This window comes from Canis lupus, chromosome 28 (assembly GCF_048164855.1).
Source record: "Canis lupus baileyi chromosome 28, mCanLup2.hap1, whole genome shotgun sequence".
NCBI classification, from domain to species: Eukaryota; Metazoa; Chordata; class Mammalia; order Carnivora; family Canidae; genus Canis; species Canis lupus.
Genome location: NC_132865.1, coordinates 16,172,617 through 16,194,474, shown reverse-complemented (window position 1 = coordinate 16,194,474; position 21,858 = coordinate 16,172,617). Strand labels below are relative to the sequence as shown.

The window sequence follows — 21,858 nt, the reverse complement described above, 5'->3', positions numbered from 1 at the left end:
TTTTTTCAAAAGATAGCCAAAAGAAATGTTCAAAGTGGGCTTAAATATTACTTTCTTTTAGTATTACCTTCCTCTCAGCATATGTAATACATCATACATTTTTATTTTACTTACATTTTGTAAGTAATATTTGTTATCTAAAGCTGGAATATGCCTTTTCCATGAATCACATTGTAAAGTCCTTAAATATAAATCCTGGTATTTGCTATAAAAAAAGAAACCCGTTACTGAAAAGAATATTTTAAATTTCTATGCTATTTCTGTATGTATATTATTTTTATTTTAATTCCATTTTAGTGATTAAAAATAGGTTATCTACGAATATTTAAGATAGTATGCTAATATGTATAACCTCTTTCCGAGATTACAATGGAGGAAATACTTCCTAATTCATTCTGAGATTAGCATTATCTAACACCAACATCAGACAAAGACATCATAAGAAAACTGCAGACCAATATCTCTCATCAACAAATAGCGCTGGGATAACTGGACATCCACATAAAAAACAATAACAACAAAAATAGATCTGACACAGACCTTACACCTTTCACAAAAATTAATTCAAAATGGATCATAGACCTAAACCTTATATGGAAAACTGAAACTCCTAGAAGATAACATAGGAGAAAACCAAGATGACCTTGAATCTGATAATGGCTTTTTAGATACAGCACCGTGGTCATGACCCATAAAAGCAATAATTGATAAGATGGACTTCAATAAAATGAAAAACTTCTGTTCTGGAAAGACAATGTGAATAAGAAGACAAGCCACAGAAAGAGCATAAATATTAAGAAAGGATATATGAGATAAAGGGTTATTATTCATAATATATAAAGTACTCTCAATTCCACAATAAAAAAACAATCTTATTAAAAATAGTCAAAAGACCTAAACAGATACCTCACTAAAGTTGATATACAGATGTCAAATAAATACATGAAAATATTTTCAGCATCATATATACTTAGGGAATTGCAAATTAAAAATTAAAACAAAATACGAATTTACTACATACCTATTAGAATGACAAAATAAAAAAGACTGATGACATCAAATTCTGATAAAAGAGACGTAGAACAACAGGAACTTTCATTCATTGCTGATTGGATTACATAATGGTAGTCACTTTGGAAGACAGTTTCACAATTTCTTACAAAAGTAAAGATACGGGCAGCCCGGGTGGCTAGCCGGTTTAGCACCGCCTTCAGCCCAGGGCCTGATCCTAGAGACCGGGATAGAGTCCCACGTCAGGCTCCCTGCATGGAGCCTGCTTCTCCCTCTGCCTGTGTCTCTGCCTCTCTCTGTCTCTGTCTCTGTCTCTGTCTCTCAATCTCTCTCTCTCCCCTCACCCCCCATGTCTCTCATGAATAAATAAATAAAATCTTAAAAAAAAAAGAGTAAAGATACTCTCATCATAATATCCAGCAATCTACCTCCTTGGTATTTACCCAAATGAATTAAAAACATGTCTACACAAAAACCTGCACATAGATTTTTTTTTTGTTTTCTTTTAAAATTTTTATTTATTTATTCATGAGACACACAGGGAGAGGCAGAGACACAGGGAGAGGGAGAAGCAGTTTCCCTGCAGGGAGCCTAATGTGGGACTTGATCCCAGAACTCTGGGATCATGCCCTGAGCCAAAGACAGATACTCAGCCACTGAGCCACCCAAGTGTCCCTGAACACAGATGTTTATAGCAATTTTATTCATAATTTCCAAAACTTAGAAGCAATCAAGATGTCCTTCAGTAAATGAAAGGATAAATAACCTATGGTACATCCAGATGATGGAATATTATCAAGTGCTAAAAAGAAATAAGCTATCAAGCCATGAGGAAACATAGAGGAAACTTTAATGAAAGAAACCAATCTGAAAAGACTACATACATACTAAGTGATCTCAATTATAAAACATTATAGGCAAAACTATGAAAACAGTAAAAAGATCAGTGACTGCCAGGGATTGGGTAGAGGGTGAAGGATGAATATAGCTGGAACACAGAGAGTTTTAAAGGAGAAAAACTCTTATGTAGATAATATTTCAATGGTGGATACATGTCATTATATATTTGTCTAAACCTAAAGAATGTACACAACATCAGCAGTGACTTCTAATGTAAACTATGGATTTTGGATGACAATAATGTGTCAATCTAGGTTGATGTGGTATTATAAGAAACTTACCTTTCTGGTGCAGATGTTAATAGACAGGCTGTACGTGTGTGGGGGTGGGGGGTGGGTGGGTGGATGGGAAGTAGGACAAATATGGGAACTCTTTTTACATTCTGTTCTATTTTCTTGCGAACCTGAAATAGCTCTTAAAGTGTCTATTTAAAAGAGAAAGAGCAACATCAGAAGTGGAGATTCCCTGATACCCAGTCACTTTCCATTCCTTTGTGCTAAACAACTTACTGTAAGGTTGGAGTTATTATTTCCTTTGTTAGTTTTGTTTTCATTTATGGATTTGGTCTGTTGCTTTCTGTGACACTTATGGTGATGAAAAATGACTGTTTCTAATTTGCACATGGAAAGCTGTGTGTGGTACCTGAATGCTAGTATTATGAAAATTAGTGTATTCATTTTCTAGGGCTGCCACAATACATTAACACCAACCTGATAACTTAAAACAACAGAAATTTATTTTCTCACAGTTCTGGAGACCAGAAGTCCAAAATCAAGGCATCAGCAGGGTTGATTCCTTCTGGAAGTGCTGAAGGAGAATTTGTTTTCTTGTCTCCCTCCTATCTTCTGGGAACTGTTAGCAATCTTCAGCATTCCTTAGTATGCAGATGCCTTGATCCCATCTCTGCCTTCAGCTTCACATGGCCTACTGTTCTGTCTCCAATTTTCTCCTCTTCTTTGATGGATACTTGCCATTTCATTCAGGGGCCACTCCATTGGTCCAGGATAATCTCATTTTGAGATCCTTAATTTAATTACATCTGCAAAGATTTTTTTCTTTTCAAATAAGGCCACATTCACAGTTACCAGGTGTTAGGACTTGAACGTATCTTTTTTAAGAAGTCACCACTCAAGCCATCACAATAGTTTTAATATGTTGTACCAAAATTTCATGCCAACGTAATATTGTTGCTGATTGCAACCAATCAGCTTGCTCATATATCCATACTTAACAAGTAGGAAAAAAATAGTCAAATTTAAATTTTTTTCAAGAATTTTTCTTCCTGGCTTCCATCTCTTTCTTTTAAATTGAAAGAGTCCACATTTTATAACAAGAAATAACTAACAACATATTTACATTTTTTTAAAATAGACAAAAATATCCTAAAAATTCATATAGAATCTTAGATTTTTTTTTCTGTGCTATAGCCCAATTGTATATAGTTTACCAAAGGTTGTAGAGCTTTTTAGGACTCTAAATTAACAGTATTTCAGGTTTATATCAATAATAAACTTTAGAACTAATCACTCAGAAAAGATCATCTACTTTTATTTGCCTCTTTTGTTTTGTGTCTTTATAGTTTGTGCATTTTTAACAATTGTATTTTGGGGATCCTAATCCAATTATATCTAATTGTATTACACTAGGGTCCTAGGAGACTCCATAAAGGATTTCTGAAAAAATAGTAATGAACAGGAAAATAAAAGGAAAGACTATCAAATATTCTTTGGTTCTAGTCGTGCTTTTAAAGGTTACATTGGAAGGTAAAGATTCCAGCACAGTTGTCATATAAGAAAGGGTTACAATGCGATTTTAAGTTTTAAAGATCCATTCCTATTTTTTTCTTTTTTTCACTTTTTTCTTATACTACTTTTCAGCACTGTCACCATAATATAGAGCAAGAAAAGTATTAAATTCACTGTAGGAAACAAGCCTTCATTTTTTTTTTTTAAATAATGGGCTTATAACTATGCAGGACAAACCCTTCCTGACAGTGACAACTTTAAAGCATCTCTCTCTCCACCTTCAGCTGAAGGAAGTAAAAGCCATTGTTATTGATGTATGTGAAATTCTGGGAAAGAAGCAGAACTGGGGAAAACATGTATGTTCCCTAATCCCAGTTAGGGGACCAATTTGCAGTTTACCAATTTCCATACAGATGGTTGTATTCATTTCTCTGCTTTGATTATTTGCCCAGTTGCAAACCACCTTCCCTCCCCAAACACACACATTGCTTGGATTTAGCTGATGATGAGGTCTGAATATTGCTGGAATGAAGAATAGAAGGGTGTTTGAATGTCATTATATTTGTCAGTGGGCTATTCAGGAGGACTAAGTTAGCAATGATTCCTCCTCCTTGTCATAAAAAAAAAAAAAAAAACCATTCTGAATATATTACCATGAGGTGGATTGGGATACAAAATTAGAGAAGTTTTATTATTAGTGAATGAAAAATAATCTATTCCAAAAGAAGCAGCCACATGTTTTCATCTGTTTTAGAATATTTTCTGATAACGCTGTGGTTATTCTTTGCATTTAAGGGTTTGGGGAAATCTAGAGGATCCAATACAGGATGAGTCAGATTGAAGAAAGAGTATGATAGGGGCTATGGAAAAAAAGAGGATCGAAATCCCAAACAGAATAACCTTAGACTAAGTTTAAGATGAATCTCTCATAGTAAATGCAGAGTTCTACAACTACATTTAATAAGACTTTCAAAACATATATAAGATACTTCCTCAAATTAAAAATGAATTACCTGGGACTTCTGTAGACTGGATCTAGGTCTAGTCTGTCATGACTCAAAAGTTTAGTCACTACAAAAATGTAAGCACAAGATCCTTGCTTGATAGTGATTGATTGTCTAATATATATACTAGCTAGTAGGACAAATACAGCCTTTATTTTATAATGTAGTAAGAAAAATATAAAAACCACAGTGCAGTCTTCTACATAGTAAAATTTGTTTGTTTCAGTCCTTACATTATTCAGTTCTAAAAAAAAAAATTCTTTTTCTTTCTTAAGGAGAAGTTCCCCTAACTTATTTTCTGTGTGCATTAAATCAAGTCTCTGCTTTTTATTATTATTATTATTCATCCAATAGACTATTGCTCACAGTTATAATGAAACATGGTTCTTTACTTGTCATTTTCCACTACTGACTTATAAGTTACTTTAGGATCAAGATTAGGTCCCAATATATCACTCCAAATCCAGCACTTTCTCTGAACATGGGATACATATTAAAATAGATAGATAGATAGATGATAGATAGATAACAGATAGATATGGTAGATGAAGGATGAGAGAAAGAGAAAGGAAGGTTTTGAAAGCCATTTTTTAAGAGAATAGTTGACAAACTAGAGAACATGCAGAAGAGAAGGACAGAGAGGGGTCTTGAGACCATATCTTAGAGTAAAAACCATGCAAGGATGCTACAGAGTAGAGTAATGGGTTCCCTATTGGGTATTTTCAAGCAAAAGCTTAATAACTCTCTATCCAAAAAGCTGGAGTCTATAAATGTCTCATTTGGAAGGTGGACAGAAAACTTTCAAGATCCTTCTTACTTTCTGGGGCACCCAGGTGGCTCAGTTGGCTAAGTACCAGATTTTGGTTCAGGTCATAATCTCAGGGTCATGATGTCCAACACCACTCCCTGCTGCCAGGAGCCCCATGCTTAGTCCAGAGTCTGCTTGTCCCTCTCCCTTCCCTTGCTTGCTCTTTCTCTCTCTCTCTAAAATAAATATATAAAATCTTTTTAAAATAGAAAGTTCCTTCTAACTTTCTAATTTATGAACTGTATATTCATATGTCAATTACCTTATCTATCAAAACTTTTGTTCACTGACTTTCATTCCGAAGTAGGTGATTCAAAACAATTCATTGATTTGTTGATGTTAAGTTCTCCATGGTAAAAATTATCAGCTCTTGGAAAAATTTTTATAGTGTCCAAAATATTAAAGGGAGAGATGAGGAATTTTGTTTTCATCATGTGTAACACTTGAATTATGAAAATTAGGAAAGACTAGAGATGACTTCAAGGTGGTAGGAAAAAATAAGAGTAGAGTTGTAGTGTGGGGCATTAACATGAAAAGATTAGGATTAGGATTTGACATTTATCTCTGTAAACTAAACTGGAAGACAATTCCCTTAAGAGTTTCTTTTGGGGAAAAGGGACCAGCAATTCTTTTGTGTGGCTAATTTACTCAAAGCTCCTTATATTTAAAATCTTCTAGGATACAGGTAAGTGGATATGTCTTTAAGATTCACACATACAGGGGTGCCTGGGTAGTGCAGGCTGTTAAGCAGTTGACTCCTGGTTTCTCTGAGGTTGTGATCTCAGTGTCTTGGGATCAAGCCCCGCCATTGGACTTGTTGCTGAACGCAGAGTCTGCTTGAGATTCTCTCTCCCTCTCCCTCTGCTCCTCTACTTATGCTCTCTCTCTAAAATAAATAATTTTTTAAAAAGACTCACATGTTTATCACATGATTTTTTTAAATATTTTGTCATAAATGATCCAGAACCCAAGGATCCAAATGACTCAGAATCAGGAAAATAATAGAATCACTTTACATTTATTTTATTTACCATTATTTAAATATGACATGACATTAATATAAGCAATTTGTGTTGGGTTTTAAAGAGAAGCAAACTGAAACAACTGAAAAATACTTTCTTAAATCCACAGGCCTCTGCCCAATAGGTGAATCCCAGGTAAATTTGGAAGAAATTTAATGAACCCATTTTTGCAAAATTATCAAATTCAACAACTCTTTAGACAAAACCTAACTAATTTATCTGAAATGTCTTTATAAACTGTTTCAAAAACTTGGGGGGAATGGGAAATGACATCAATCTGTTGCCTCTTAAAAAAAATCACATATTTCTTATGAACCCAGTCAAGGATAAAGGTTTAAATCAGTCTCCCTTTTGTGTCATTTTCCCGAAAGTAGCAGGTCTTAGATTTGGTATGTTTTGGGTGGTCAACACCCATTAATGGCCCAGTGTCCCATAATAAATTTAGTTCTCCATAGCCCTGTAGTCTCTTAGAGTCAATTCTACGAGGATGACATGGGATTTAACAACAGTTGGGAAATCCTCTCTGTGACTTAAAGTCTTCATTCTCTCCTAACTAGACACATGCCCCTAATGGGGACCTGGATGCTTCTCAAGGAAGAACAAATTGGGACTTTTTCCGATGCTTTGAGTCACAAAGTCTTTGTCTAATAGGGTCACTTCTTCAGGAATATATATATATATATATATATATTCAGGAATATATATATATATATATATTCAGGAATATATATATATATTCAGGAATATATATATATATTTCAGGAATATATATATATATATATATATATATATATATATATATATATTTCCATTCTTTCCTGAAGAAGGGTCACTTCTTCAGGAATATATATATATATATATATATATTTCCATTCTTTTAAGATGAACAGCTAATCACCTCTAAAAAGAGTGCATGTACAGATAAGTTGATTTAAAATTTTGATAGTCATCTATCTGGGCTACCTCAACAGGGAGGTAAAATCAAATTAATCAGGCTGTATGCATTTGTATAAAGGTCAGATGGTGAAAACAATGCTGAGAAATTATTAGGACAAATCTAGTTTCGTCAGGGCTGCATTTAATTGGGTAGCATTAATGGTATTATGTTTTTAAGCAAGGGCTAATGTGCAATTTTATTTTTTTAAATTACCTAGAGACATATTGTTTCTGGACTATTAACTTTTTTTTTACTCAGTATTTAGATCACAACTCCTAAAGGCTTAGCTATATTTTGACAGGTACTGACAAAGAGTGCCATGGAATTGTGACTCGATTGTCACCTTCAGAGTGTTCGAGCTGAAAAACTCAGGATGAGTGCTAGGTACTAATTAGAACTGTTATATTAGGAAAGCAAATACAATGGTGTCTAACATTAAACAAAGCACAGTTCTCATCAAAAATGGTTTCTTTTGTGTGTGGGTTAGTCTATAAAACCATTTTGCATGTTAATGAAGCACAAACAATTATTGCCAGAGTAACTAGTTTCATGCAATTACAAAAATCACATAAAAGCCCTATTGTTTGTTGTCTTATGATTTTTTAATGCTAATTTTGCACTTGATAATTTCGGATTTCATTTGTACCACAATGCACAATTAGGTTTTTATATCTGCGAAGGTGAAGGCTAGTAATGGGAGAAATAACTCCTCATGTAAAAAAGTAAAGGAAATAGTCATTTCCAGAATGAGGCGATCAGACACCTGAAAACATGGTGAAAGGCGATGAGGCGAATTTCCATCAAGTGAAAAGGTGACATTTATGTAGCTCAAAGAAGAGGGTAACCTAGACTCTTTCCTGTAGAATTTGGAGAGGGAGAGAGACAGAGACAGAGAGAGGGGGAGAAAGGGAGGAAAAGATGGGTGAAAAAAGAGGAACAGAGAAACAGTGGAAGATAAGGTATGGGAAGGAAACCAGGATGAAGACATGGTTGTGATCGTTGCAGAACCGCCACGTGCTGCTGGTAAACCATCGTTACAGCTGTTAAACCAGTGGGACTCAGTGGAATGGGTTTACAAATAAGAGTCTATGGAGACTATTAGGTGCCAAAACTATTTAAGCAAAGAGATATCACTATCAGAAAGTCAGCTTGAACCCTAGCTGAAATTTTAGCAAAATCTGAATAATGGCTTCATTGATGAGGAATTCTTTACCTTGGCATCAGGTGAAATGGCAGATTTGTGTCTTGCAAAACCAGACTTTCATTTTTGACTCAATGAGTACAAAGGAACTTACTCCTCAGGTTTCATCCTCAGATTACAATTTCATCTTTTACCCTAGTAATGCAGATATTACAGTGATTAAACAGCTTTTCCCCAGGGAAAAAAATAATTTGGCATGGTGTATTTAATTCATTTATATTTTAAAAGAAATTTTTAAGAAACTACAAGCCATTTGGAATGACTCCAGTCACACTGTTTGCCTCCTGCAATGTACAGATCTCTGGATTTTCTGGCTGCTGTTACTTCCTAGACAGTGCAACAAATATCAGGTACAAGCTTAGATTTCCACTACCTTAGATGTCGTTGAACAGACCACAATGTTTGAAAGGTCAGAAATCATTTTTCTGTTAGGATTCTGGTTCTTGTTTTTATTTACTGCAATTTAAAGCATGTAAAATGTTTGTAGCTCTCTTTCATTCTAATAAAATATTGGAAATATTCTTAAAATGAATATGCTTACACTGTGAGAATAAAAGCTCCAAGATCCCAAACAGTTCACTTTTCATATAACTGGCTGAGTTTAACCTTTCTTCTGCTTTTTTGCATCCCCATATCCTCCCCTTTTTTTTCTCTTTGGCCTACTATTAAAAGTATTCCTGAGAACATTGGCATTTTCCAAGGGTGAATTTTCCTATCGCTGATTTTACGGTTAATCTATATCCTTGTTACTCAATGACTATGACTGTGCCTGTATATAGAAAATATATCTTAATATATGGAAATATTAACACAAACTTGCAACTATGTAGCATTTATGAAATATTCACATTCCTAGGTAAATAATTGTTTTGTGGTCATCCCAGTTTGAAGGTGTTACTGTATATTCCTGTCTAACCTTTGTTGTCCATTACTACTATCTAGTTAATGGAAGGAAGGAAGGAAGGAAGGAAGGAAGGAAGGAAGGAAGGAAGGAAGGAAGGGATGGAGTAGGGAGGGAGGGAGGCAGGAAGGGAGACAGGGAGGGAAAGGAAGTCTGAGCAGTGTCTAAATTGTGTATATTACTTAAAGCAAAGAAAATCCCCAGAGTTTTTCTTTTAAATTTTGTTATCACTGTTGCCTACCTTTGTGCCAACATGATAATACATTTTCCTTAATGATGTGGAAGTCTATCACAAACATTTCGTGCATTAATCATGTACATTTTCAACGTAAGGAATTTTGAAACTCTCTATACAAATGATTAAATCTGTTTTATATACACGTTTCAGGCAAAAGTAAGAATACATGTGTGTGTTTAAATGCCTAGCAAAACTGCCTTCTGTTAATGTAAAAAGTCATTTTTATATCAGAGAATAATTGGTGACTAGGTATAGTATGATAATCTTGAGTGTACGTTCATGACTTTTCTTGGTGTTTTATGGACCTGCAAAAAATATATTTAAAAAAATCTACCTCGTGTCTATTCACCCTTGGATTCAAGTCTATATCCCAAAACCTTAGTTCCTAGATGTAAGGAAAACTTTACATTGTCTGAAATAATCATTCAGCAGTTCAGCAGTGTTACTAACGAGTCTAAAATAGAACTGAGTATGAGGGGTTAATAGTTTGGGTCATCAATAGTCATTCTGGAGAATGCATATTTTAATGGGCATTACATAAAATCATCATTCTCAAAAAGGATTAGATATATTAAGCATTTCAACATCATTTTTTCTTGTCAGTTAAAGCAGGTGATGCATTGTCTCCATAACATTTCCTAAGCCTTTAGACAAAACAGAGGTGGTCCAAAGGGCCCCTGAACGAACTCCTATTTATTAGTCGTAAACCATAAAGTGACTCGGCTGTCTCACATTTTTAAAATGATCACATATCTGAAAGTAGAGATGCCACTTAATAAAAAGAATGCCGCCTGTGCTGTTTCCCCTCCAAATTTCGTCTCCTGCTTTTAAGTTGGTCATTTAATGTAGGCTAAGGAAGCCACTGGCAGCCTGGCCAGGAAAGGGGGACTGAGCATTGCCTCAGCATCTTGAGATCTCTGTGGCTAAGCCTTCCCTTCCCCTGCTGCTTCGCCTTCCTGAACAGGGTGGGGCGGGGGGGTTGGGGCAGGAAACTTCTTTCAAACAATACCTCAGTCACTAAGTTTCCAGGGAAGGAAATGCCACGTATAAGCTATCATCTCTCCTTCCTTCTGGGTTCCCTCCACCTCTTGTTCCTTCCCAGATGGGCAGTGACACCTCCAGTCTAGGCCAGCCCAGATCCTGGGAAGAAAAACTCCCTCTCCTTCACTGATGCCTTTTGGCGGCTCTCCGGATGCATCCATCCCACAGCTGGGATGACTGGCCCTACTGTTTTATTTATGATGCAATCAGCTGCTGTAAGAAGGTGAACAGTAACTGCTATTCCATTGCATAAAAAAGCCTTTTTAGCCCTATGTTATAAACATTTAAAAGTCTCTCTCTTACCCTTTTAGAAAAAGCACAGCAGGAGGTAGATAGAGGTCACTGGGAGTCTCTAATTCATCTACATTTATAGTAGGTGTTGCAAGCTCTATTAGCAGAAAATGTATGACAGTCAGACCTAAGTTTAATGTTTTACTTAAAATATCTGCCTCTCCAGCTAATGCCAGAAGCTGTGCCCATGATTGGTGGCATGTAGACACTTACTAGCAAAAGCTTCCCCTTTGGCAGAAACTATCAGTGGGAAAACTGCTGTTACGATAATATATTTGAGTATCATCCCAGAAAATCCTGCTTAAGAGAGATTCCCTACACACACCCCCCCACACAAGCCAGCACTCACAGTACACAATGCTTTCTCCCAGCACAGACATTGACGTGCACTAAAATATTGAATGGTAACCAGACGTGTGTATATTACCTTGCAGTTCACTGGTGGAAATTATTTTGAACTGGGAAAATAATGCTCTTTCTCATCGTACTAGCAAGAGTGTCCTAAAAAAGCTTGGGCACCAACACACCAACCTGGCTCCCTGACTGACTTCACCCTGTAATTATAATGGCTTCCTTAGTGGGCCCATTTCTTCTTTGGACACTGCCATCTTGTGAGTACTAAATACATCATCAGTGAGGCTCGTTCTCATGTATTACACTAATACATCATTGGAATGACAACTGCTTCTGATGATCTATTAACGCAATACATCAGAGTGAGGTGTTTGAATGGGGTATTACTCAGAAACCAGTGCCGTCTTCATAAAGCCAGGTCCAAAATCCAATTCCATTTAATTACACAGAATTCAGAGCATGCTAGCAGCGACGAATGCTACCAAAATTCCAGCATCATCAAAGAAATTATTTGCATTCTCATTTAATTATCAACGAAATCTGTTCCTTTCCTGGAAACAGATCTGTCTGGTAAGTCAGTGATTCAGACTCCATGAGCTCACCATCCCCTACGACACACGAGAATCATTCTGCAATGGCCCATGAATAAAACAAATAGTCTTTTCCCTATCCTTACTACTTCACATTCTATAGTCGTTAAAAAGAGCATCAGATTTTCCCATCTAAAACACAATTTCTTTGGTAAACACACACACTGCATTGAACACTCTTTGTTTGTAGTCACTAGACACCGTCTAAACATTTGTACTTCTGTACATATTATACAGAAAAAAGAAGAGACAAGAAAAAAGCAGCTGAATTTGCTTTAGAGTCAGTTACACTGCACTCTATGTATGTGTCATTTGTCACAAAGCTATCATAAAGCACACCCAATCCCTCTGTTCTTCATTTCTGTAGAGAACACATCTATTTGTGTTTGGATAGCTTACCGTGAAATTTAAATTGTGTCATCTATTGCTCTTTGGTGAGTGCTATGAAGATTTTTGAATTGTCTTTAATAATCAGATTTCAAAAACTGTGTCCAGCCATAATTAACATGAATTCCTTTCAGAAATTCGCAGTGTTACCTGCATTTTTTAATCCCTTGAGTGTTTTCCATTGTGTCTCATAACAGTAATCCAGCATAATCTCCATGAATCAAGATTGTGCCGCATTAACCTGTGAATCTTACGTTGTTTTGCTCTCCATTAAAGTTAAGACCACAATAAAGTGCCACCACAGATTGGGGCCATCGTTTATGACAGAATTGAAGTCCAATTGTATAACACCCTCCTTCCTTTGTAACAGATTTTTCAAATAGACTATTTTGTTTAAAAAGCATTTATCTATCGTTAATGTCTTTGGAGAATTCATCTTGGGGTTTATTCTGAAGATAAATGCAGGCGTGTGAAGGTTTATGAAAAATGCCTCCGCGAGTGACATGCAGCCTGATATGAGTTACCACAGTCCGTTTCACATGTGGGGCAATCCGCTACTTGCCTTGCATTCATTATGTTTGCTTGCCAGGTATTTTTTTTCTTCCTGTTATTGAGATCTTTTGATATTATATACTCTTAACTCCAAAGTGCTGGCAGTAAATCTGCAAAGAATGATCTATATCTACATATCTCTCCCAATATATAATATCACGTTTTATATTACATATAATGCTATAAACCTAAAATAAAAGTCACCTCAATATCAACTGCATTCCTTAATAGTGATTGCACACCTCAAATATGTATTCCATTTAAACTCAGGATAAGAACAACAACAAATCGTCATTAAAAACTACCTTAAAAAGAAAAGAAAGCTGCTTTAGATAGATGCTTCTTACTTTTGGGGCAGGAAAGCATGTGTGCGTGTGTGTGTGTGTGTGTGACACAAGGAACAAGAACAATGGTAAATAATGCATGTCTTCTGGAAATATAGATTAATCAATCTAGTTTGAATCTGTGATAAAGCTTCCTGTCACCTAAAAAAATGAATATAGATGCTTTTAAACATGCGACTCCTTTATTGAGTTTATAATTCCTCAAAAGCTACAGTCCTGCCCTCCGTTTCTTTTTCTCTCTTTACTTTCAGTAAAGTTATCTGAATCTCAAGGTTTCCTTTATGCGTGTTTCTCATAATCGTACCCACTATTAATTGTCAGCTTTCGCTGCTTAAAAGAATCACCTTGGGGCTTGAATGCACACAGTTTGTGAATAGTATGTAGTTGTTAAAAAGAAGCATGCTCACGATGAGCTCAGTTATAGATCTTTTTGTTCTTCTTTCCTTTGCATGGTCCCCTAGGCCACTTGCTAATAATCTCCACTCTTGCGCCTTTTAGGTTATCTGTCCTACAACTACCATCCCATACCGACTTAGGCAGTAGGGATGAAAAGCAGTGTCCCAGGCTGCTGACTGCACCAGGTTAAGGCAGGGAAAATGCCCTCTGTGCTCCAAAGCGACTCTGCAGAGAAGTTCATGATGATAGAGTTACCCCCCTGCCCCCCAGTGTAGTTCAGGATGTCACGAGCAAGGGGAAAGATGGCCGGACTCCATCATTCTGGATGCACTCAGGGGCTTGAATGAATTTGAAATATAACCAAGTCTGAATGGAAGAGTGGTCAGAAAGCCAAGAGCAATTACTTCAGCTTGCAAAATGTTTAAACGATTTACTTCACGGGACAAATGCAGAGTCTTTATGTGCTGGGAACTCTTAAAACTGCATTTGGACAAAATTTGGTGAGGCTCTTTTCCCAAGCTGTTGGAAAAGGGGAAGGGAAATGATTTGAGATGCCAGCAGCATTTAGTCAGGTATTTCTGAAACCCAAACCCCTATCCTGTCACCTTTGTTTCGGAAAGTCTGACTCGTTCACATTTTCCATCACCTCGGGAAGAAAGCGCAGGTAAGTAGCTTAATTTATAGATTGATGGGACAAACTTATTTAAAAATTCTCAGTATGTTATCATGAATCATGTAGGCCTATTAAACTAATTGCTAAGTAAATTTAAGCAGTATTACAGTAGAATTCAGTCGAATTTATCATCAATCTGGAGAGATCTTTGGTGGTCTCATGCTGCCCCCCACAGATATGTCTCAGAACATTCATTATGCCATAATTACAAAGTCTCTTTGAAGAGGCTAAAAATCCCTAGACTCCTCTCATCAATTATTTTCACCTGTTAATTCATTTTGTGTGAGGTAATAACCTCGGCATAATAACAAATGTGCAAGTACTCCGATTTTGCAATTAAAAGCAGCAGGGCTTCTATTTTGATCATACAGACTGTGACATCCATCATAGAAAACAATTTGGGCCTAGCAGGATGACAGATGCCGTACTGATGGCTCTACTAACTAACTGCCTGTCCTAGGGAAAAAAAAAAAATGGTCAGGCTTCAGCCTGCAGCTGCAAGCTATCTGATAGCTTCTGACCAGTCAGCAGGAGAAAGCCTGCAGTGACTAAATTACTGAAAGGTAATTTTACTTCACAAAATGAGGATTTCTGAGCCATAAACGTATGCATTCCAGTGGCTGCTGTAATTTGGAAACAAATAGCCCTTTTCATTTGAAAATGACTGGAATCACTGCCAGTGTTCAGGACGTTTTGTTTCTCAGGCTTTTACATGAAAAATACAATGTAATACTCATTATTTCTGCCCCCTTTCACATCTTATTAGACACAGAAGGCAAGGTGGTGGTTATCTGTGCTCTCTTAGGCTAAATCCACATGAGGACTTTCCCCCCCAACCTCCGGACAGGTGCCTACTTGATGGAAGAGATCTCCTTTTTGTTGTTCACTCCGGACCGAGGCCGAGTGAGCTCAGAACAGGATCCCACCACCCCAGCTCATCGGAAAGACGCCCACACCTAACGTGATCACACCACAGGATGCAGCCCGTTCCCTGCACATCCTGGCTGCGAGAAAGGGGAATCGGATAACTAATAGATGCAGACGAAACGTTTCTGCCTTATTTTTGAAATCGTAATATTTTACAAGATTTCATAAAACACAACGTGCCTTCCCTTTTCACTTCAAAATTAAAGTATTTGGCATCTCACCCCACACTTCATTAGAAAGACTGTCTTTTGAGACATATGCTATTATACTCTTGCCAATTTTGAAGAGAAAACCATACAAATGTGCAAATAAGTTTTGGCTAATTGAAAACATAAATATTTTCATTATTACCTTCAATAGGGAAAGATCCCCATAGAAATTGAGAGGCTTTGTGCATCTGTTTCTCTTGCAAAACGACATTCAGGGAATAGATTACGGAACACAGGCCACTCAGTACAATAAAAGCAGATACGAAATGCAAACAAAAACCATATTATTGTGGATTGTTATGTTTTGGGGATTATGTGTTCCGATTTCTTGAGTGAAGCAGGACAACAAAGGATGAGGCAAAGACAAAAGGTTAAGCACAGTATGAACTTTCTCAGCTGCCGGGCACTGTCAGAAGATAATGCCGATTATGATGTTAACAGACAATAATGCCTACATTTTACACTCTGCTCCCACATTCCTTGCAGACTGTTTCTTGGGGAAAATCTACAGTTCCTTAGTCCATCGTGTCTGACTCATAAACCCTGTCATCAAGGACAAACAGATGATAGAAGCAGGGATGTGCTCCTGGAGACACATGGACCAGTAAGGGAAGTGCTTCTTTTTTTCAATGCTCCAATCAGGCTCCTTCCCAAACCTTTGAAGGCAATCCAGGGCTGGACATGGGTCTCCCTTGACTTTTAGTAGGGTGATCCTTTCACACGCTCCATTAATAAATCCTTTAAACTTGTGCCGAATACCTGTGCATAAGGGCAAAAGCTTCCGTGAGCAGCCTGAGTTTCATACACAAGTTCTTTTCATCAGGTAGGGCAGTGAAAAACCCAATGAAAGAGACACATTAGAACAACGAAATTGCAATTACCCATCCGAGATCTCCTTTAATGGGATGCCAGGAGGACTTGCCCTTTATGCACACGCTCTGACTGTAACTAATGCTCAGTAGCCATCAACAAATTATGACTCGTGACACTTTTGCTGCCGCAGTATTAAGCCCAAAGTCCAATGGAGAAAATATATGGTTTTTATTACAAAATTGTTCTTGTTTACAATTCTAATATCCTCTTCATTATCTACTTTTCCAGACATTTTAGGCAGTTCTGAAGACCTGGGGCAGCACTAGTCCTGTCATAAAGAGAAATTAATGTTGTTAAAGTTGGCCTAGCTGCCCTCTGGGACAGCTGAAGATGTGGAAATACAAGGCTCTGTTTTTAAAATGAAAATGATTAAAGGCACAGACACCTTGCTCTTGGAAGCAGCCACTGAAACTTTTAATAAAATATGTGGGCACATACTCACAAAAGCTCCTTCTCTTGTTCTTCGTATAAGTCATCATCTTCCCTCTCTCCCTCTCAAATCCAACTTTGTTCTCTAAGAAACAGCTCGCTTTAAAGACTAATAAGCGTAGAAATGACCTCATCATTATAAAGAACGCATTTGTTTCATTCAGCAGTAGCTTACTCAATAATGACCAGGCACAGAGAGACCATGAGAGCTTTCTCCAGATAGTCAGTTAGCTAATTAGGAGCGCTCTTTAACAGGTAGTCTTTATGACAACCGACAGCCTCCATCTGGCCTCTCGGAAACACTTTAAGAACAGCCTGGCATTCACCACTGCCGGGGGGAGGGGGGGGGTGCACCCCTGCTTGCCTCTTCCCAGATTTCAAGAAGGGGTTTCCTCCGGGGGAAGCAAGGGAGAGACCACAAGCCAGTGGAGGTTACTAGAAATCCTTTTAGAGGGAGCCTACAGAAAGTGTCTTGAACAAAATGGCTCATATATCAGGAGAAAAATGGCAGGAAATAACTCAAAGGAAGAGAGCATAACCTTTGCCATCCAAGGGCCAAAGAACGGCAGTCAAGACTTCCCCTCCCTGATCCTCCCAACCTTAGTCATTTTGTCAGGTTAAGTGAATGCTCTCCACATAGAGCTGGGGAGCGATGTAACACCCCCATTCCGCTAATGTTTTAATTGTAGTATTTTATTCCAAGAGGTTTGTTTTTCCACCATTTTTCTTTTCTTCTCTTTAGTTTTCTCTTTTTCTTTTTCCTTCCTTCCTTCCTTCCTTCCTTCCTTCCTTCCTTCCTTCCTTCCTTTCTTTTTGACTTCTGACTTCTTTCTGATTTCTTTTTAACTTGCACTACTTGCCAGCAGTCAGCTCAGACACAAATTCATTATTATAGCCATGAGATGAATAAAAGTCTCATCATATTCTTTCATTGTTTTCACTGTTGGCTTGGTTGCTATTCACAAGAGTTCGTGTAGCTTCCTTACATATATAAAATTACTGGAGGATAGTCAGAGGTCACTGAGGTTCATCGTCTGCATGCACACGTCTCTCGTTTAGATCATTTCATCGAATGTCTGCTCTGTAACCAGACTTAGCAGACTGGAGTCACTCCTTCCCAGATTTTCAAGTAGGCTCACAGAGAAGCCATGTGAAACCACAAATCAAGACCGTTTCATCAGCAAAGGAAGAATGTCACAACTCCATTACAGTAAGCAGCTTGAGTATCCAAAAGATGGCCATACTGTCATGAGACTCCCCCTACCTCCCCATCCCCCGGCTGTTGCCTCAGTCTGCGTCCACTTCCTCCCTGGAGTTTAGGTTTTGTTTTCTCTCTTGATTCCTTGTTCTGGAGCTCTATTACACACAGATGGAGAAAACATTTGCCCACACACAGTCGTTTGGGGGGTGCCAGGCACTGCACGCTGCTGCAATAGCCATGCTTCCTCTCCTGGGGCCCGATACAAAGTGTCTGAAATTCCACAATTAGATGTCCTGTCCAGTAGACTTTGAAGGTTTTCTAACCTTCAGGAGTCACCTAATTAAGTTTTAATACCCTTAAGTATAAACACCTTAACTGAAACAGCTAATACCTTGTTGGAGATTAGTTGGCAAGTAGCGTTGAAGAAATTTAGCTTTGGGATAATCGTAGCAATAACATTAACATGACTGTGACCCCACTCTGTACCAGGCGCTACTCTGACTTCTTCACATGGTTGAACTTATTTCAGCACCACGGCAGCCCTTGCTAAGAGAGACAACTGAAGCACAGAGAGGTAAGTCACACGGCTGCTAAGGATGGCCCTGCTAGTCACACCCATACACTCTGGCCCCAGATTTGACGTTTACAAATGAAACCATTCAACACCACAGTAAAATGCAAATCCAGAATTAAAGAGGATGGGGGATGCCATTTGAAGGAAAGAACACTTAAAAGTGATGCTCCAACATCATGCTGCTTTCTTCAACCTCTGCTAAAGGCTCACAGCATGACTACAACACCTCTTAAACAACAATCACGTATCAACAAGCACTATCTATTCCTGTCACTAGACATTTCCCCAGCAACTCATACAGCATTTTGCTTATTTGACCCTACTTTACTGTAGTCTTTTCCTGGGAAGTTATGTATCTACTCTCATTAAAATGCAAACACATGTTTCGGAAGGGGGGGAAGGGGTTGGCCAAGGATGAAAAAGGCATCTGCTGCTGAGTCTGTGGTTTCCTCACATGAAATATTTGTCTCCTTCACCCCAAGCTATAGTTGATGTCCAAACTTTCATATGTCTGTGCTCAATTATCAGGTAAACTGCATAAACCAAAAGGTGGAAAGCGGGGCATATCCTTACTGGACATAGTGTTCCTATTTTTCACCTTGAAAAATAGCAGAAAAAAAAATAGCAGAAAAAAAGATCTTCAATTGAACATCTTCATCTTCCCTAAGTTAGAAAAAGAAGAGAAAACATTTACTTTTCACTGATACCAAAATACTTTTTTTTTTTTTTAAGATTTTATTTATTCATTCATGAGAGAGACAGAGACACAGGAAGAAGGAGAAGCAGGCTCCATGCAGGGAACCCGATGTGGGACTTGATCCCAGGACTCCGGGATCATGCCCTGAGCCAAAGGCAGACACTCAACCGCAGAGCCACCCAGGTGTCCCCCAAAATACTTCTATGATAAAAGTTCATAATTATGTATAATCAGGAATATATGCAGATATTCCTAGTAAAACCTGTCAACTTGCTGAATTATTCATTTTACATGCATATATATAAACATATATATACATATATATATGTACAATCTTATTTTTTATCAGTGACCAAATATATAAAATGCTATGTATATGAATATTTAAATATTGGGTAAGAATCACAAATGTATTTACCAAATATAGCAAAGCAAGAGTGAGAAAGTCATCTATGGATTAAAGTCCTGGCATTGCTTCATTCCAGCTTTCTGACCATGGTAATTGTTCTTTAATCTCTCTGCATTTTCATTTTCATTTTCATTTTCATTTTTTTTTTTTTTAACTATAGTCAGCATATTATTGACCGGATTCCCAGAACTTACTAAATCTTGTAAAATCTTACTAAATCTTTGTCTTCTTTGACAATATCTCCCCATTTCCCTCATGCCTCAGCCCATGGAAACCACTGTCTGTTTGTATAAGTCGCCTTTTTAGATTCTATGTATAATCTGTTTTCTCATTGGAAAATAGAATTTTGTCAAAAATAACAAAAATAATTTATACTTTGTAAGGTTATTGTGAATAATAAATGAGATGTAGATTGGCTTATTTTTGATATACAAGGTAGGTACTTGTCATATGGTGCAAATACAATACATATTTATTGATATATCTCAGTGTTTTTTTCATTGATTTTACCTGGTAGAGATAATCACATTAAATTTGCAATTTCATTTATTCTTTATGTCAGACATGTTTGCTTTCTATACTTAAGATCAGTACTTTTTTATGTCCTCTTTTTTTGAGAAACCAAATAATTAAGTATACATGTTATATAATTTCCTCTGTTTTCATATCATTAAGCTTAACCATCTTGTGAGTTTCTTTTGCCTCTTTCTGCACTGAGGGTAAGATTTTAAACTTTACCTTTGTATCATTAACTCATTTTTCTTCTAGATTGATCAAGGAAAGGGGCATCTGGGTGACTCAATAGATTGAATGCTCAATCTCAGCTCCAGTCTCGATCTTAGGGTCCCAAGATCAAGCCCAATGTTGGACTCCATGATGGGCATGGGGCCTACGGAAAAAAAAAAAAAAATTGCACAAGGGAAAATGAAAGAAGATCCCAACCAACTAGAAAAATGAGTGATAAAAATTGAGACATTACTACTGACCTTATAGAAATAAATACAGTATAAGGGAATATCATGAACAAATGTCTGCTAACATATTAGATTATCCACATGAAATGACAAACTCCTTAAAAGATATGACTGCTGAAACTGGCCTAAGAAGAAATCGGAAATCTGAATAGGCCTATAACAGATAAGCAGAATAGTAATAATATAAAAAAAATCCAACAATGAAAAATCCAGAACCAAATGTATTTTACTAGTAAATTCCATCATATGCTTCAAAATAATTAAGCATATATCTCACATCTTCTTTTAAAAAAATAAAGAGAAAGCACTTCTCAACTTATTTTATGAGACCAGTATTACCCTGGTAATATTGACAAAGTTATCACAAGAAAAGAAAACTGGACTCTACTATTCTTTATGAATACATTTACAGAGATCTTCAACAATATACTACCAAATTGAATCTAGCAATATACAAAAAGGATTTATACACCATGACCAAGTAGGATTTGTTTTAAGAATGCAAGGTTTATTCAACATCTGAAAATCAATCTATACACCATGTTACTAGAAAAAAAGGACAAAACCTCAATGATTAGATCATTACAATAGATGTAGAAAAAAATTAAACAGAATCCAATACACATGATAGGAAAAAAATTCAACAAACTAAGAATAGATGTGAATTCTTCAAATTGATAAGGGACATCTACAAAAAATCCACACCTGATACTAAACTTAATGGAGAAAGACTGAAAATACTTCCTGTAAGATTAGGAACAAGACAGAGATCTCTACTTTCGTCACTTCTGTTCAGCACTGTACTAAAGGTTCTAGCCAGGGCAATTAGGAAAGAAGAACTAGAAGACATCCAGATTGAAAATGGCACTTGCAAATGGCATGATTGTGTAATGTGGAAAATTCTGAGTAATCTAATACAAAAAATACCACACTCGAAAAAATTACTAGTAGAATTAATAAACAAGTTCAGCAAGTTTGTGAGATACAGCCCCAATATAGAAAATATAGTTCTATTTTTACATGAATAATAAGCAACATAATATGGAATTAAGAATATAATTTTATTTATAATAGCACCAAAAAATTCTTATGAATATGTGTGTAAAAAGAAATATAAAACTTGCACACTGAAAAAAACACAAAACATCATTGAAACTATTTAAGATGTAA

At 36.8% G+C, this 21,858-nt stretch overlaps 1 long non-coding RNA gene across 2 annotated transcripts in view; it reads right to left on the bottom strand.

The window, feature by feature from the left end:
- Positions 1–21,858, bottom strand: part of LOC140620233 (uncharacterized) — a 90,759-nt gene that overhangs the window by 34,914 nt on the left and 33,987 nt on the right. For both annotated transcript variants that reach the window (XR_012020020.1, XR_012020019.1), the window contains one exon: positions 20,453–20,603. This is a non-coding gene — a long non-coding RNA (uncharacterized lncRNA). The remainder of the gene's footprint in view (positions 1–20,452; positions 20,604–21,858) is intronic.